The sequence below is a fragment of the Octodon degus genome, unplaced genomic scaffold (genome assembly GCF_000260255.1).
Source record: "Octodon degus isolate 3935 unplaced genomic scaffold, OctDeg1.0 scaffold00179, whole genome shotgun sequence".
Lineage (NCBI taxonomy): Eukaryota > Metazoa > Chordata > Mammalia > Rodentia > Octodontidae > Octodon > Octodon degus.
Genome location: NW_004524755.1, coordinates 3494244 through 3509377, shown reverse-complemented (window position 1 = coordinate 3509377; position 15134 = coordinate 3494244).

The window sequence follows — 15134 nt, the reverse complement described above, 5'->3', positions numbered from 1 at the left end:
ACACACACACACACATAAATAAATAAAATTAAAAAAAAAAGAAATTTTCCTTTTCCTTACTGCTGACCACAATCCTGTCTTCTATTAATCTGATATTCTGTTCTCACATTGGCTCATTCTGCTGTGTATACTTTCAATACAATTTTTTGTCTCCTGGGTATCTGTTTGAATCTGTTTAATTCCATTTCTTTCTCATCTTGGACATTCATGGTTTCTGTCATTTTCCTAAAATGTTCTATATTTTTATCTGTGTCTCCTCCAAGGTGACTAGCTATATCTTTCATTATGTCACCATTTCTGTAGTTATGTAGGAAATTATTTCTCACTTGAGTTTTTTAGAGTCTCATTGCTATCCTTTGCTACTTCCACTGTGAACACTTCAGAGGGTCCAGGTGGGGGGATTTCAAATTGTTCCACCTCATTGGGCCCTGGGTTTGCCATTGGTGAGCTGGAAGTCTGGAGTTGCGTGTCTTTCCTTTTCTTTTAGTTTCTGCCTATACCTGCCTATGGTGAGTAGTTTTTATTATGAATATTTAGAACACTTAGGAAGTGACTACTTCTCAGAGATATCTTCCAGATATAATTTGCTTTGGGGTTTGAGTTCATTGCAAGATCCTGCCTCTTCAATTTATTGGAGCTGAGAAGTTCCTATTTGGCCTAGCCCCTGAGTCTTTGGCACTGGCTTATAGTATTATTTATGACCCTTAGGTAATCTAAGCCTTGACATATCAGGAAGAACAACTGATTAAAATAATTATGTGACCTTGGTTAAAGTGGTACAATGAGCAATAACAATAGTATCAAACATAACCTAGAAAATGACAAGCTGTGGCTACTATTAATTTTCCACTTTTACCCATATGAACTAAAATTGTGGTTATATAATAAAATCAAAAACAAACAAGAAAATTTTATGCAGTAAACAGGCCTTCTATATGACAATTTCATCCTGAGGGGAATTTCAAGGAATTAGAGACTAAAATAGAGAATAAAAAGGAAGAAGAAATTAGAAGCAAGGTTGGAGCATGAAGACTTTCCCACTTTCGTTGTGGGATCTCAGACATGCTAATTTAGCCTCAGCTGAGAAAAACAGGCATAAAGAGTTCCTCCTCCTAGTTAGACTATGGTCATTTTGAACATCAGATGATTACGTGTGAGGGCTGGGGATGAACTGGGTGGTAGAGCTCTTGCCTAGCACGCTGGAGGCCCTGGGTTTAATTACCAACACTGGAAAAAGTCATTCATTTATGAAGCACTTAGCATGGTACTGCAAACACCATTTAGCTGTTGGCCGTCTCAGCAATGATTGGGAAACTGTACATTTGCAATTATTTCCTCAGAATAGGCTGGGAAGCAAAAGCCCAGGGCTCATAGTTTAAGCACTGCTCTTTAAATTAGAAGCAGACAGTCCATATCTTCGGCTCAACTCCCTTTCTGCTCCTGGAAACTCAAGGTTGCCCTTCACATTCCTGCTCTGCTCCTTGGTCTGATGTCTCCCAGGTCTCCATCTCTGTCCTTTCCACCCTCCAGCCCAAGCCCTGTGGTTTGTCTCTCAGAGGCAGAACTAAGTGCCCTGGGATAAACACATTGGGAAGAAAACAATGAATGACAATGAATTACATTCTTCCTCCTTAGTAATATAATCTCCCCCCACACACACACAGACACAGAGAGCTAGCTCTGGGGCATAAGTGCCTGCCTGAAAGGTCCCAAGTTCAATCCCGGGTCCTGCAAAACAAAAACAAATAAACATAATGCCCACCAGTATCCAAACCAATCCAGGGATTTAAAGTATGGGGTCTTCAAGATTTTCTAAAAAGTCTAGCAGGGAAAACTTACTGGTATTTTTGTGTTCCGATCACAGCCATTTGCCCGTGATCATGTTGCCTGCACTCTTTAGTGCGGCGCCAGGGCCCTTCACCGCTCACCCCTGCTTCCTTCACCAGCTGTGTCTCTTGCTCCCACCTCTCCACAAAGGGATACGAAATCAGTGCTGGGTCTTGACAGCTCCCCAGATAGGCCAGGCTTTCTCTCCTCCTAGGCTTTGTGCCTACCTCGTGTTCCCTGGATTGAATGCTCTCTACTGATCCTACCTCCTTTGTTTAGCTTCACCTTACGATCCAGGCATCCTCTTAAACACCACATCTTCTTGGAAGTGCCCCTGTCCCCAAGTCTGAGCCTGGTGCTCCATCTTTAAATTCCCTCTGGCACCCTGTCATTACCCTTTACTAGACTTAAATGGCCTGTTTATTTGCCTTCTTCCTGATCACACCATGTGGCAGCCATGGGGTTGTCACTTTGATCTGCCTTCAAGACAGAGCTTGCTATTTAGCTGCAAGGAGTGCGGTTAACTGACAGCCTCCAGCTGCTAATGCCTTCAAGATCTGCTTCAGCTTGAAACCTGAGGCCACGATCTTGCCGGGCAGCCCCAGCCAGTGAGTGAGCGTGTCAGTGGAGCCAGGGCCAGCGTGGGCCTCCTCGTGCAGGACGTCTCTGGGTGGGCCACGCTGCGTCAGATGTGCGCGGTGGTCTGGGTCGCTCTCTTCTCCATCCTGCCACCTCGCTCCATCCTCTTAGTGATGGGGTGTGTGTCTGGGCTCTGAGGAATTTCCCCTGCAGTCTTGCTTCCCTGTCCTTCCACGCTCACAGACTTACTACCCAGTGAACCTCTCGACTCCTGGCTTTGTGCCTGCATCTGGAGAACATGACTCGCAAAGACAGTGGCACAGACAATGAGCTCCTCAAGGCAGAGGCCACATTCCCATCCAAACTGTATCTCCATCTCCAAGAACAACACAGCAGCGCTTAATGGCTAATGATGGAATATCCGGGTGAATGACTGGATGGATGGCTGCTCGAGATAAGGTCCAGCACGGAATGATGTCTTGATCTTACATCATTGTCAGGTGCAAGTGAACATTGAAGAGCATTCTGATTTGAAGACTGAGATGCATTTATGAAATGTGCTGCAGAACGATATAATTATGCACTTTCAAGTGGGTATTTTCAATGGTTGGAATTATGCCAAGTATGTAATTTACCCTTCAGGATAATCCCCTGGGCTAAGGTAGTTGAGCATGAGTTATAGTAGGTATTTGTACTTGAAATTACATAATAGCTACAAAATTGTTATTTACTATCAAAATAGTAAGTTTTAAGTGTTGCTGCTTATATCTGAAAATCTCATCTAAATGTTGCTTTATAAAATAACATCTAAAGCCATTAAAAGACGTTCAGTATCTGGGGCCCATCGACTGGCGCTTGCCAGGCTGCCGTCTGTGTAGGACGTCTCGCTGGCTACCTTCACACCAGACTGTAAGCCCCTGGAGGGCAACTGTGGCACTCGCTGCTCTAAATGTGTCAGCCCCCCCCCCCACACACACACACACACAGCACTCAGGGTTCAGCAAGGACGGTGCTGGACAGGCAGACGCGTGGCTCTGAGAGCACACTCCACTGCTTACTGATTACGGCCATCAGCTTCTACAACTCCTCTGGGCGGGTGTCTCTCCCACTCCTAACTGAGTCGCATAGAATTTGAAATAGTGATCAGAGACAGTATTTCCTCCCTCCCCTTCCCACTTTCTCCCTCCTCTTTCCATCCTTCCCTCCATCCGCCCTTCCCCTTCTCCTTTCCCTTCCTCCTTGCCTCCTTCCTTGGTCTACGCTGGCATCTTCTCAGGTCTTGTTCTTTCTGAGTCCGTGTTGCACTGTGCATTGCACCCATTCCTTGCGTGAGCTTGAGACCTGGACACAGCGCATCTCCAGCTTCCATCCCTTGCTTCACCCCCCTTGCTTCCCCTCTCCCCCCTCCACCTCTTGATCCCTTTTGTTTTTTACTGACCCACTTTGTTTATTAATTATATAAATAATGAATGAATAGATTAATTGGTATTGATAAAACGTAGTTTAGAATGACTTGCCGAATTTATACAAAATGCAAGCAACAGTAAATAAAACAGAGAAGGCTGTGTTCTCCAGGGAACCTCATGACAGTAGTGAGGATTGTAAAAAATAATCACCCAGCTCATGAATTTCTACAGAAATTGAAGTGAAAGGGTATGGTCATCTGCACTCCATAAAAATGTGGGCTTCTCTCCTGAGTGGCACTCTTTCATCTCACACTTGCCCAGGAGGTTGGCGGTTCATTCTTATGGGCTTAATGGAAGCCCTTCTTGCCATGCATCTGCTGTGTGTGTACTGCTGGAGGACCACCAGCGGCCTCTTCTGTCTGGCCATGTGTCAGTACAGGTGGAGCGGGGTTGCCAGAGCACCCCTGCGGCAGGTGCGAGTGTAGCTGCTTCTGCACATTACCCTGTGATGCGGTTGATGTACAGTGCCCAAGCTGGTGTCAAGGGCTGGAGATTTTAGCTCTGCGTCTAATACCAATTGATCTTATGGTCTTTGATGAGTCACACATAGCTCAGTTTGTTCATATGTGAAATGAGGGTTTGGGGCCTGTTTAAACCGAAGTTCTCCTCTGCTTTAAAATAATCATAATTCTAGAGCCAAATTCTTCTTACATTTGTGCAAAACCATTATGTAAATTGAGTTGGGGTTCTGCATAACTAATTCCATAGTCAAATGTTTCTTATATTTGTGCCAAACTCTTATTTAAAGTGACAGGGTTATATATGACTAATACTGTGAATAAGGGCTTCTGTAAAACACACTTCTTCAAAAGAAAAGGACCCATCTTGTGAGGCGCTGTGTGTCTAGGGGGTTTGCACAGCCCAGATGTTTCCCAATAAATCAGATGTAGTGTTAAACACAGGTCTTCACTGTGCCCCCAAAAAGAAAAATCTGAAGGCCCCCTTTGGGAACTGTTCTTTTATTCTAATGTTACCAGTTTCATCGCGTCATTTCCATTGGTAAGCTTGAGCATGTAGTATGAGCCGAGCAATTCAATCAGAAGAAACTTGCCATCATATTTCCTGAGTGCGTCTGGTAAGAAGCAGGTGCCCCTGGGTTATTCCTCGTTATTATTCACTATTGTAACGACTGTCTGGGTCTGTGCTCTACACAAACCAAGTCTGAACACCCCTGCCCTCCGTCGCCGTCTTCCTCCTCAGCGCTCGCGAGCTGTCCAGCACAGGACGTCAGCCACGTACCCACATCAGGAGGCATTCTCCTCAGAGCCCGCTCCTGGCCTGGAGATGCAGACAGCACACCTATAGGGCACACAAGTAGGCCCTGCCGTCAGAGAGTTTACCTGTGCCAAGACCGCCAACCGTTCATGTCAGCAGCATATTTTACAGCCAGCACCGGAGTACTGGAACGTGTTGTCGAAGCAGAGAGAAAACAAGCAAGGATGGATGCTGGCTTGCTTGGCCAGAAGTTACCCCCGTGGCTCGAAGCCATCAGCTCGCCACTAGGGTTTCGTCCCAGCAAGAGTTCGGCCTTAAAGCGGCACTCAGTGCATGTGCATGGCATGGGTGAGTACACGGCCAGACGTGCAAGGGGTGGCCGGGTAAGTCTCCAGAGACAGGTGGGTTGGGGCTTCAAGGGCTGCCAGAAGCTACTTGACAAAGGTGAGAGGGGCTTCTAGAGCAGAGATAGGAAGGCTGCAGAAATATTCTCTCTGCAGAGATGGAAGTAGGATGCGGATGCAAAATTAATGCTGAAATTGATTCTTAAAAGGTTAATGTCATTTCAGTGCATGGCTTATACACTGTTGAGTAGTCGGAGACGGCTTCTAACATTTGTTAATTTTGGCAGTGGAAGCAAGAGGCTCAAGGTCTTGGGAGAGCCGCCCTGCCTCCCACTGTGGCTGACTTGGAGAAACTTTCCTAATCACATGCCAGCGTTTTTAGATGTCAATAAAACTTTCAAATACTTAGTGAGGCCCTTTAGTTGGGGCCACAAGCCATTCATGTGGCTGTTAGCTGCTAAGGAGGGGACATTTCACTCCAGCATGACTAGAGAACTGTCATCCTAAAATATGTACCATTAAGACCTGTCCTAGGGAGAGGCTGTTTCCCAAAATGTCCTAGAAACCACCACCCTTCCTAGCCTCCCTGTATTCTTCTCCTCGGTTTGGGTCACTGTAGCTGAAGGCCCAGCTCTGGTCTTTCTTCCTCACTCACACCCTAAAGACTACACCACGGGTAAATTAAGCATGAAGATGCTCCACTTCTGGCACCCGGGGCATCTATTCCTCACTGAACTGGAGCTGCTATTTGTACTCTTCATTTAAAACTATTTACCAGAGTTCTGCAGGTGCCTTATTTCTCTCTCCTCTACCTGTTCCTCAGTTGCTTTTCTTGTAAGCTGTATCCTGGAAGGCCAGAAATCAGACTATTAGCAGAAGCTTTATGTATATGGCACAGCCTGCGAACAGTAGGCTGAGGTTCTGACATTTGAATCTGTTGTTTGTCAGCTGTGTCATTTGTCTCCCGTCTCCTGACCAGCCTCCACTTTTCTACCATAGTAATCGGCAGCAGTGTTACCTCGTCAGTTACCCTCTCCTTGATGGGGCTACCTAGGAGGCTCTAATAAGACCAGAAGGAAGAGGTGGGGGACACAAGCTCAGGACCCTGGCCTGGCTCTGCCCAGGCCTAGAGCAACACATGGCATTTTGGGTCAATCTGCACTTCATGAAACAGCCCGACCCAAGTTGAACAGAAACGTGAATGTAAGGGCACAAAGGAAATGTTTATCAAGGGCCGACTTTTTTGTCACATAATGCCACCACCCCAATCAGAGTAGCAGTCAGTTGTGACCCAGAACCTGTTCTGAGTGTACGGCGATGAAAACATAAGACAGGCCACTAGCCTGGTGTGTGCAGGGCATCTCAAGGTAGAAAAGGAGAACATTTGGGCCACAATCTAGTTTTACAATCTACTCCTTCACTTTGGCTATTATTTATCCTTCTACTTCAATCATGCTATCTCCAAGGGTGCCGATGTTTTTGAAAGATGAAGCCTGGGGCCTCGCTGACAGCTCTGCGGTCCACCCCTGGGGCAGAGACAGTGCCGTTCTTGCTCCCGATAAAGTCGTCCGGTCATGAGGCCCAGGATCCCCTGCGGCTCAGGCTCCGAGGAGGAGGAGGTGGAGGAAGCAATGTCCAGAGCGTCCAGCTGGGCTTGTTTGGATTGGCACAGTCTCTGTAAGCAGCCCTGACCCCAGAGCGGCTGGGAAATGTGCTCATCACCCTAGGGGGTGGCGTGGAGAGTAGAAGGTCCCAGCTGATAGAATCCGAAATAAAGTTAATGGAAAAATGGGCCTCTGCCTCCTGGTAGGTGAGCCGGAGGAAGGAACGGGGCGCAGCCTCAGGGTGTGGGTGAGCGGCAGTTGTCTCTGCTGTCCTGGCAAGAGAGAGCAGATGCTGCTGGGTGTGGCTCATCCCTGGGTGGATGGGGACAAGTGTGTACTTGCATTTCTTTCTTGACCATTTTCTTATGAGAGCGGACTTTCCCATTGTCACTGGGTTTCCCAGTAGTCTAAAGGAAAGATTATTTTAGTGTCTGCCAAAGCCTTACCACTAACCTCTGGGTTGGCTTTCTCCAGCGTGGTGTGCTCCTTCAGCACTAGCATTTCCTGATTCTCCTTGCCACATTTGACAATTAGACTAGAAGCCGTAAACATCCATGGCCATGTTGCCTTACACCTCAAGAACCAGAAAGCCAAAATGTACTCTCCCTGGTCTCCCTTGCTGTTCAGTTGGATGCGGTTAAGGGTCCACCAACTCCCTGCCACCACCAGGCGTGTGTGGGTGACCAGCCTCGGCAGTTCTGAGGCCAGCTGCTGCACACTCACCTCAAGTAGGAATTTGCCGGTGACCAGAAAGTGCGCCCAGGAACTGGACTGGGGCCTGGGGCAGCTGTGATAGCGAGTGTGGCTTCCCACATCTTCCTGAGCTACGGTATTAGCTGCAGAACAAGCCCTGAAGCCATGACCGACCTGTGTCTTCACTTCCCACCTTCCGCACATGATTTCATAACCGCGTATTTTCCTATTTTCAGCCCTATTCTCCACGATCTGTTTGGGTTGCTATAACAAGGCATCATAAACTAAATAGTTGATAAACCATGGGCATTTTATTTCTCAGAGTCCTGAAGGCTGAGAAGGCCAAGATAGAAGTGCTGCGGAGTCAGTGTCAGTGGGGACAAAGATGGCACTTTCCAGAAGTGTCCCCCAGCGATGGAAAAGCCAACGGGTCTCAGTTGGGCCTCGTTTGTAATTTCACTAATCCCAACAACAGGGCTTCCTCCCCCAGACTCACTTGCCTCCAGAGACCCTTGGTCCTGTTATTGCCTTGGGGGTGAGTGTTCAGTGTATGCATTTGGGGGAACAGGGCATTCAGAAAATGGCAAAAAAGCCAGAGTGGCTTCTAGTCCCCAGATTTATTTCCCCACTCTCTACATAGCATTTCCACGCAGCACCTCGCCCAGAGAGTCACTGACTCTGCAGCCTGCTCAGAGCCACTTGCTCGGTGAGCAATGGAGCCTGGATGGATATTCTGAGTCTTGGATTCTTATCTCTGCCCTGTGCTGCCTCCTTCTTTACCCTGCAAGACCCAAATCAAGCTTCACCTCCATATCACCTTGTCCCCGTTCTTCCATTCTTCTTTCTGTTGACTCTTCCTGCCTAATATTGATATTCAATTTCCCCTCTAATCTCCACCCCACAAAATGAAAGAGAAGGAAATGAAAGTTAACTTCCATGGACAAGAAAAGTACTTTCTCGCATGTGTGCCATTGTTGGGTAGCACTGTGCTAACTTAGAGCATAAGAACAATTCGGAAGCAAAAGGCCTGATTTTCAAATTAAATTGACCCTTCTCCAAACCAAAGAAGTCAATGGCTAGGGGGCAATTGCAGGCATTGCAAAGAGACAGGAAAGGGCTTCTCCAAGAAGAAGAATTGCTATTACCAAAAAATGAGAGAAGAAGAGGAAGAGGCAGAAGAAGCCCCACCCTACACTCAGGGAACTCCCTCACCCAGGATGCTCTGCACTTTCTTCTTGCTGACCAATTACAGTTGATGTCATTTTATGTGTCTCCCATAGTCTCCTTCTGCTGTTACTTCACAGCAGACATGGAAGACATCCCTGCCCCAGTCTGCGCATGTCAAGTGGCCTGGAGGAGACTGATCGGCTGCGTGCACAACCAGCTTTCCACAGGGATGACTTCAGAGTAACTCCCCAAGGTCAGCTTCAAGGGACCTTGCCAGTCAGGAACCTGGCAGAGAGATCCAGCATTCATTTGACTTCTTCAGCATCTAAAGACCTAGAGAAGCTGTACCTACCAAGCAGAGAACACACAATGGGGTAGTTAGAATTCAGTGGTGAGCGCCTAGATTTGGAAAAACGTCAAGAGGTAAAATTAGATTTGCTTAACCTCCACCTTATGGCTTTCCCTCCGTTCTCTCTAAAATTGTGATACTGTTTCTAGATCCTTGGTTCATTAGGACTTTTGTAAGCATCAATGAAGACAGTGGCTAAGGTTTCGTATTGAAGACCAGAGACAGGGGGACAGAAATAGGGAAGTGGAAAGAAAGGAAGAAAGAAGGTGTGGCGTGGAGCAGGGGGACAGCAAGGGCAGAGGAGCCCAAGGAGAGGAAAGCAGAGATGAAAAACATCTTGACAGTGGACAGATCCTCATTCACGGCCGGCCTCCGCACTGGACTTGACCAACTCTTACGGAAGTTACTGCTTACAGCCCTCACTGTATACTACCCACCCAGTAAATTATAATAATTTGTAATTTTCTCCAGTGTGTGGATGACCTCACAAATACCAGCCTGCCAGTCACTTCTGTGTGGTTTCTAGGCCATCAGCATCAGGGTTGGCTGCAAATTTAATTGATCAAAAATTGGACAAAAGGAAGGGCTGCAAGGTCCGCCAACATTTTGTCCCTAGCCTTTCAAGGTCAGGGAAGACTGAGGACATGGGAGAACCCATACTGTAACATCATGTAACTCAGTTGTGCCCCAAATTTTCTGATCAAGGAGATTATGGAGCCACAGAGGAATGTGATTGATGATGTAGTGTGTGCCCAAGGAGAGTCACATGGAGAGAAAACTTTCTTTCAGGCTCTCACAGAGAGCAAATTGGTCAAGCAATGGCCATGACTCATCCACATGGCTGACATTGACAAAGGATCTACAAAGCGCAGTACAGGGTTACAGGATAAATCCTGAGGGGACTTGACTGACATTATCAGATAAAAAAGTTACATTTCTTGTTATATAGGTCTTGCTTTATCTTGGTCTTAACCATCCAGCAGAAAAGTATAAAAATGAGGTATATAAAATAAAGCAGGGGCTGGGGAGATGGCTCAGTAGCATAAGCACTTCCCTAGCAAGTGCAAGGGTCTGAGTTCAATCCCTGGTTCTGCAAAAAAGAAAAAATAAATAAAATAAAGCCATATTAATATGCTGAGCTGCAAAAGGCTCTAGTCAGTAACTTCTATGGACAACCCCCTACTATTGTGGACTATTGGACTGTGTTGGATTGTTTTGCTGAATTCAAGCACCTATAATATTTAGATGCCAACAGAATACCCATCTCTGACAGGACTGAACTGGAGAGGAGGGATACAGAGGAAGGACCATTTTGTATTTGTATATACAGAATAGTCAGGATAGATGTACGGCTGCTTTCGCTTGGTTGAGTGAGAGGAAGGATTTGTATTAGTAGTGTTTGGACGGGATGTCCTGGCTGCTTCTTGTGCTGTGGATGACCACTGAGAAGATAACAATATGCAATGTATTAATTATTGAAAATGTCCTATTAATCAGCTTGGAAAGTGTCTCATTGATATTTGTTTCTAAATAAAATAAAATAAAATAAAATAAAATAAGTAAGGCGGACTCTCAGCCCCCACTTGGTCCTGCTAAGTCACAATCTGCATTCTACTAAGATCTCCTTATCATGTAAAGCTCCAGAAACCCCGCCCTCAACCACAGAAACACAGCACAGAGAGGGGCAGAAGGGAAGGGGTGAGTTTGCTCTGTGAAGCTGCCAAAAGGCCAGTGTGTATCCACCTCCCCACCTCCTTTCTTTGGGAAACTAATTGGGGATTAGGAGACAGGTGAGCTGGTTGTAGACTAATGAGTGTTGCCCTACCTCAAACCAGGGAAACCTGGTTAAACCCTCGGCTAACACTTCTCAAAGCTTGGCCTGCGTTAGCAGTCACTAGAGAGCTCATTAAAAAAAGAAGGTTGCTGGACCTGACCCACCCTCAGTGTTTTTGGTCCAATAGATCCAATAGGTCTGGTCCAATAGGTCCAATAGGTGCAATAGGTCTGGCTCAATGGGCCTGAAAACCTGCCTGGCTCGAGCTGCTTCTTGGAGCTGCTAGGCCTGCCTGCCTGCCTTGGGGACTGTTCACGGTCCTGGTCCCGCCAGACACTTGGAGCACACCTGCCATACCACGGAAGATATTCGGATAAAAGCATCTTGCTCCTCCAAATGACTTTGCAATAACTATGTTCTCAAATCCCCCATCGCGTCCATCTCTGGAGACCAGGTCACTTTATAGTGACGTCGGGCAAGAGCCCCTCGTGGGAAAGCACCAGTGCACCCCAGGCAGCTGCACTGGGGTGGGGGCCACTTAGAAGGACAGCTGGACTGCCCTGTGCTCTCAGACTCGTGCTCCAGCCCCGGCACACAGCGGGGTGTGCCGGAGATTATGCGGATGAGCCCCAGAGTCTGCCGTCCGCAGGGAAGGCTTTGCCCTTTCATTACCAGAGAAAGCTAGCATTTCCCATCTTTCCCTCCACCAAAAGAAGGCAAGCATAAAACCAGAGTCAATTTCTTACAATTTAGTAACCTCAGTACCAACCAATTATATTCTGGGACATGAGAAACAGCTGTTGTAACACTAGAGCTTGAATGGTTTCATCTCAGCTATTTAAGGGGATAAAAGAGCCAATATTTTCATTCCCTTGTGATATTATCAAGACATGACAAACAACCAAGACTATAGTATTAATTACATTAATTTGGAGAGTAGAGAGACCACTTTAATTGCTCCAAGCTGCAGAATAATTTTTTATGGGCAGACAATCATTCCATAAATCCACATTAGATAGAGTACTTTGTCTTCTTCTATCAGCAGAACCCCTGGAAGCAGAAAACAACCACTGTCCCCTTTTAAGGTGGAATTCAGTGGGAGAATAATTTCTCATTGCTGTGTGTACATGTTGTTGAATCCTGCACTGTTGAACTGCTTAATTAAAAAAAAAAGAAACACAAAAAAGGAAGGTATTTGTCTTGAAAGAGTTCTGATATAAACAGGAAGTAGGACTGGCACAGCTACTTTCTGACAAAACAGACGCCAGGGCATTAGCTAACCACAGTGGCACACACTTGGAATTCCAGCCACTTGGGAGGCTGAGGCAGGAGGGGCACTGGTATTATGGTTTGCATCTAGATGTCACCCCTGCCCCAAGCTTCACCCAGTCATGGATGGGGTTTTTGGGAGTGGCTGGATCTAGGAAGTGTGACAATGGGATTCAGAATGCTTGCTGCTTTCTGCCTTCTGCCTGCCTGCTCTGTGGCCCCCTCTGCCTCGCCACCCTGCCGTGGAGCAGGCAACTATGGACTAAAACCTTTCCGAAGCAGGAGCTAATTACATCTTTCTTCCATTCACTTGGGGTGTTGGGCATTTTGCCTGGACAGTGAAGAAGGTAACCAAGACAGGAAGTTCAAGTCCAGACTGGGAATTAGTGAGACCCTCCATCTTAAAGGAAAAAGGAAAATAAGTAAAAAGAGATGGAGACAGAGCTCAGAAGCAGAGTACCTCTGGGTTCAGGCCGCAGTATCACTAAAAAAGAAAAGAAAAGAAAAGAAAAGAAAAGAAAAGAAAAGAAAAGAAAAGAAAAGAAAAGAAAAGAAAAGAAAAGAAAAAGAATCTGTAATCCCAGAAGGCAGGAGGCTGAGGCAGGAGGATCACCTCACATTTGAAGCCAGCATGGGCACACAGTGAGACCTGCCCCCACCAAAAAAAAGAGTGTACTCCCTCTTCATCATGGTTAGGCAGATCAAATGAATGTTGGACATCAAAATTAAAATGCTTCATGAGCCATAACACCCTACAAAAGCAGAAGAGAAAGGGAAAATATTTACTGAGTGCTTTCTCTACTAAATTAAGTTTTGGTCCTTTTTTTGTGTGTGTGTGTGTGTGGAACCAGGGATTGAACTCAGTCCCTTGTACTTGCCAGGGAAGCACTTATTCCACTGAGCCATCTGCCCGGCCCCCCTTGGTCCTATTTTAATGTTCATAAGAAACTTTAGAAATAGAAAAGCATAGAAAAAGCAACAAGTATGTAATAAGATACCAATTTTGTCAATGTGGCAATTACACAGATGAAATTGTATAGTTTTTTTGTTTTTGTTTTTGTTTTGGAGACTAGGTCTTGCTAGCAGCCCAGGCTGGACTTGAGTACACACCCATCCTCCTACCTTGGCATCCCTCGCCCTGGGATTGCAGGCATGCGTCACCATACTTGGCTTCTGTGGCCCACCTAAGCACCACTACATGGTGCACTACATACACATGTGTCCTGTGTCACCCGCAGAACACACAGTGCATATTTAGTCACCTGAAGGCCTCATCTGAGAAGTCCCCTGGGATTAGAAACTCCGTGCTTCCAGCAGTTGGGTGAGGAGACGTGTATGAAGCTGCCATGAAGAACCCAAGATCTCCAAGGAAATATGTCTGAAGACTTGTCAGATGTGGCAAGCACTGCTGTGGCTTTCAACCAGCCCTTGGATCCGGCCCACATCCAGCATTTAGAAGTGCTCCTTCTAGAAACTCTGCGTGAAAGGTGCTACCAAAGAGACCCCTGCCAGGCAGCGCCCAGATGCGCCTCCTGCGCAGCCTGATGGAGCGGGGCGAGGGGCCACATCTGCCCTCCTCTTAGCACTGTGAAAGCTGGACTGGAGGAGAAGAGCGACTCAATATGGCACCAGTGACAGTGCTCACTCCAAGGAAGGAGGGGCTGGGAGAAATCATCTTGAGACTGTACATCTCTCACTCGCTAGAACGGGGGGCACTGCTACAAGTGGGGAGCATCCACGAGAGTATGAAAACCCTAAACATTGTCAGGTTCTGAACCATCGAATTCTTTTCTATGTAGAAATAATTTCCTAAAGTCAATGTCCAGTGGGGGAATTGTTTGCAGAAAATGTGAAGCAACAGTGTAAACACAAAAGATAGCACAGAAGAACTGCCTGTATCAATCTGGAATAAAGCATAAAATACATCATGGGGAGAAAATTTCAGTTACAGAACAGCATTGTTCAGTGGCATCTCACATTTATTTAAAATGTATAAATGTAAGTACAGTGTGGAAGTGGATATTTGGGCATGTTGAACTGGGTTATCACTTGCTAATAGCTATGGCTCCTTCCCTTTCCTCTTTGCTTGTCTGTGCTTCCTAAATTTTCTGTAGTTCCATATAACTTGAGAAAATTATTTTCTTCAGTGTTGCTTTTCTTATCTCTGGGATAACAGTCAATAACATTCATTGGCCGCTTACCATTACGGCGCTTTTGCCTCTGCTAGGTCATTTTTTTCTCCCAATATGTAGTTTCCTTAAATAGAACAAGGCCTTGTTTCCAGGAAGCAAAGGAATTAACACAAAACGTAGCACTTTGTGTGTTCTTTCACGGCTTCCCGGGAATGTGGACATTGGGCTCTCCCTAACTTCTTCAAAGAGGCTTTATTTTGGAAACAGGCAATAAAATTACAAAAAAGGTAAGTTGGGAAGGCAGATTCTGGAGTAGATAAGATGAGGGCTAAAGATCCAGGGTCTGCCCTCCCTGTCCCTGCCTCTGAATGGCCTTGGCCAAAAGACCAACGTTCACCAAGTGAAGGCAAATGGCAGCTCTACAGATAGGACTCAAATTGCTTTCAAGGAAATACCTTTCCTGTAGTTGAAAGATGCAAAGAAGGATGGCACAAAGTTGACTGGGAAAGCAGGACAGCCTGCAGACCTGGCCTAGCAACTAGACCCCAGACAGACAGATGTTATAAGGGACCTCAAGAATGCCCAGACCTCAAGTACCACTTACTGCTTTATGATGACCTAAGAGCCATGGCACCACTGTCACCCAAAATTAGTTTTGGTTTATTATCTTGTTGTCAACTAACTTTTGTGTGTGTGGGGGGGTGAGGGTGTGTGT